This window comes from Priapulus caudatus, unplaced genomic scaffold (genome assembly GCF_000485595.1).
Source record: "Priapulus caudatus unplaced genomic scaffold, Priapulus_caudatus-5.0.1 Scaffold72, whole genome shotgun sequence".
Taxonomy (NCBI): Eukaryota; Metazoa; Priapulida; class Priapulimorpha; order Priapulimorphida; family Priapulidae; genus Priapulus; species Priapulus caudatus.
Window position 1 is genome coordinate 577,965 of NW_014577133.1, and position 4,237 is coordinate 582,201.

Sequence of the window (4,237 nt, forward strand, 5' to 3'; positions counted from 1 at the left end):
CCCTCTTTATCTATCTATCTATCTATCTATCTCTCTAGCTAGCTAGCTATCTATCTATCTATCTCCCTCTTTATCTATCTATCTATCTATCTATCTATCTATCTATCTATCTATCTATCTATCTATCTATCTATCTATCTATCTACCTATCTATCTATCTATCTATTTATCTATCGATATATATATATATATATATATCTACCAATCTATCTATCAATATATACATCTTTTCCGCCTCGTTTTTTCTCCTTCGTTCCCCCTTTCTTCTCTCTCCCCTCTCTCACTTGCTCTCCAGCGTTTTTTCGTTCTCTCTCTCTCTTTCTTTTTCTTCCTTGTGCTACTTCGCGTTCTGTCTTTCTTCGATCCGAAACGATTCTTTATTATAAGCAAATAAGGCACGCGAATTTTGCAGAATAAAAACCAATGCGCATATCCGGTCTGGGCTTTAACGGAACTGCATTCTCGTGCATTACTGTCATCTAAATATTCATCGCTTTAATGACGGACTAATTTCGACAACTGACTCGTTTCATATTCAAATCAGACTGTGGTGGACAAGATTTCTGTAGCGTGATATCAGCGCACTTATCAAGTATATGCCCCCTCCACACAATATTATGACTGTTTATCTAATGGCGGACTGACTTTATCAATGAAATGTTAATATGACGTCGTAAACCGTTACTCTCTCCACACGGGAAGATTTTTCGTCGCATCGAGATCTATAAGAGAGATTTCGTGCAGCGTTTTACACGTGGCATATATGTGCGTGTGCCCTTGACCCGCTCGTTATTCTCAGCTACATATACCTACCACTTTGCAAATCAGGGGGCCCGCAGTGAGTTACACGTCGTCATGTACGACAACTACATGCATAGCACGCCACCGCAGTGCTGCCACGCTGGTAACTAGTGTAATCGCCCACCTACGGTGGTATTCTGACGAAGCTCTTGTGTTGGAATAATAACTCGGTAGTCGTGCATAGTAGCATCATCGTCCTCGTTGTACGTTACGAAACTCTATCTGATAGTGTAAAATAATACTGCTTTACGACGCGAATAGATATTAGCATACGAATTATGTAATTACGTAATAATATTAGTACTATTTATACTACTACTACTACTACTACTATTATTATTATTATTATTATTATTATTATTATTATTATTATTATTATCATATAGATACGTGTCAGCATAGTCGAATTGGCACCGAAATTAATTGGCAAGCGACTTTAATGCACGTTGGAGAGTGTATGAGCAAGGCAGGAAGCAGACTGCTCAGGCTGGTCTCTTTGCTTACATATAAGTGGTTTCAAATATTGTAACTATGCAACCATAAGTCGAACTCGGAAGTAGACACGTTCGATACCGAATTTCTCACTCGCGTACGTAGCGACGGTGATTCGTGACTCAGTTTACAGGAATTCGGTTGAATCATTCATTGCACAGAGCCGATCGGTAAATATTGAACTAAAGCAGTTCCTTCGCGGCAGTCATCACGCCTTCCTTTCGATAAACGCCATTTAACACTCCCCCCTCCCCCCCCCCTGAGATGACTCTAGGCTATAAATTATCGGGGGCCGTGAGTCACAATATTGCATAATGTGTTCCGGTTTTTGTCGCTCTATTAGCATCATAATTGCGGCTTGCTTTCGCTCGTGCTCTATTTGCATTTCGCTCACTGGGGCTACATCGCGCCGTTCGGAGATATCTAATGCGGTCTGAGCCGTTTCCCAGGTGAAATATCAATGGTGGCGTATTGTGGCGTAATAGGCTTACCTGACCCGATCACCTGTACGCCCACACAGTTTGTATATATATATATATACATTGATCAAGCCGCTTGCATTTTCTCCACGCAAACCTTAAAGGCGGGAAAAACTCCGAGCGCGAATGGTTATTGCAATTCGGTGGAGGTGGGAGGGCTACTTTAATAGTCACACTGGGTGATGAATCATTTTGCATTGGTTAACCATCGCAGCGTTTTCGTTCACCAAAAAGAAAGACCGTCCATTTCAACCGATTATCGGATAATGCGATTATTAACTTTAACTTATTGGCTTAAGCGACTGTACGCGACTCCTTGGTTACATTCTCACTATGAATCTGTAAACAGGCAGCATGCTCACGGCGCCACCACGCGCGAGATAGAAAGAACAATCTCGCGAGAAACAAAGAACAATCTCGCGAGAAACAGAGGATAATCTCGCGAGATACAAATAAACTCTCGAGAAATAAAAAGCAAAACTCACGCGAAAAAGATAATAACCGCTTAGAAAGAATGAATAAATAAATAATAGAAAAAAACAATTAATAATAAAACCCGTGAAACATGAATGTCAGGTAAATATCCTCGCATCGGTTTTGCTATATCGGCTGATATATATATATATATACCGGCGGATCATTGTAACAGGTGGTGGCAACAGGTGTAGCTATGCGCAGAGCGGTCATAAACGTTGCCAAATATTAGGATATACGAGAATGTTCTGAATGAGTCGAGGGCGTTCGATTTGCTTATGAAAGAAGTGGGCGCGCGGCTGCACCAGCTGGAAATATGGAAGGGGCCGAGCGCTACCTCACCGAGTATATAATCGTTCATAAGTGGAACGCAGTGCAGGAACTGTTTGTTCAACAACGTGCAAAAACAATCGTGAGATATGGAGAGAGTTCGCACAGAGGCGAGAAAGTACGCCTAAAAGCGAGCAAGAGAGAGAAGGTGAGCGAGTGCCAAAAAGAGAGAGCTAAAGAAAAAAGACAGAGAGCGGGCGAGAGAAGGGGCGGGGAGTGGAGAGCAAGGGAGCAGATAGAGAGAGCGAGAGAGAGAGAGAGAGAGAGAGAGAGAGAGAGAGAAAAGAGAGAGCGAGAGCAAGAGAGAAATGAGAGAGAAGAGCTGAAGAACGAGAAGAAAAAGGAAAGAGAGAGAGAGACCGAAAGAATAGAAGCAAGATGCACACGCGAATGAGAGATGGCCAGGGTAACGCAGCTTGATTACAGTGCAGCAGGGCGGGGAGGAGCGAGCGCGAGCCGGGAGGCAGCTCCTACGCGCGCGGCGACATCGGTAAATTACGTACAGGTGTTACGGTAACGATAAATCAACGCACGACAACCGGGTGTCTTCACACCGGGGTGATGCAAGAGAATCTGAATTGAAGGGGCATTCAACGTCTGGCGGGTTCAATAGGTCAAAGGTCAAGAAGCTGAGTAAATGAAGGGCACATCCTTTTCGCTTACACGTAAGGTAAGGAGGAAGCCAGGAAAATGCGGGAGAAGGCGAGGCTGTGATCCTGCAGCTGGCGCCATCTCTCGGCGCTCCACGCAACACGGCAATTGTCACGAGAGGCCACAACTAGGCTTACATGCCGCGATCGGGCGCGAACCCATTTCTAAAAGGCGAAAGAGCAACCATATAAACACCAGGAGGTGCGCGGTCATCTGTCTATCTGCAAACTATCACACCGTTAGGCTCCACTCTGCGGCAGAAACCTAAGCAGAGCCATGTTACCAGCGATTGAGCGGCATAGGCTATGGCAACCACGACGTTACGTCGCGATCATAAGCGGTAACATCTAAGAGATTGCAAACGCACCACACCACATGACCGCGCGCCCGGTGGCTGTATAGGGTCTGTATAGCATTACATGTAGGAAAAGCCATGCACGGTGCCGAAATGAAGGTCACGATTGTCACCACGAGGGTCAACTGGCACCGCGAGTGGTGGGGCATCTTCGATTAGACTCCGAGACAGGTGACTGACGCGACGGAAAAACTTTTGCAGCGGTCGACCATAGCATTTTTATGCTATTGGAAAAGGACCATAAATGTCCCTTTCTCTGGACGGAGTGCGAATGAGAACTGTCGATAACCTTGTTATGGACGCCCGAATAGAGTAAATCTTGATTGTCCATGATGTCTTGAAGATTGACCGGCCCAGGTTCTAGTACCATCATAACGATGCTGATTGAGGTCTACAATGTCCACAGGGAAATTCAAACAAGATTTGTTTTAAGAAGCGTTATATCCTTAACGTATAATTCTATGTCATTTCTGACTTCAGATTGTTACATTAACTGATATCGGCCTAATGCCACTGGCAGGGGGTGGGGTCAGGATTTTCTCGTGCATTAAGAGGTGCAGGCTGGCCAGCGCTCTCGACCATGCAATTTGCAGCCTGTAGCGGCGTAAGGGCGTAAAGTGGTATGTACGCTAATGAGACTTCTGTGCAAATATGC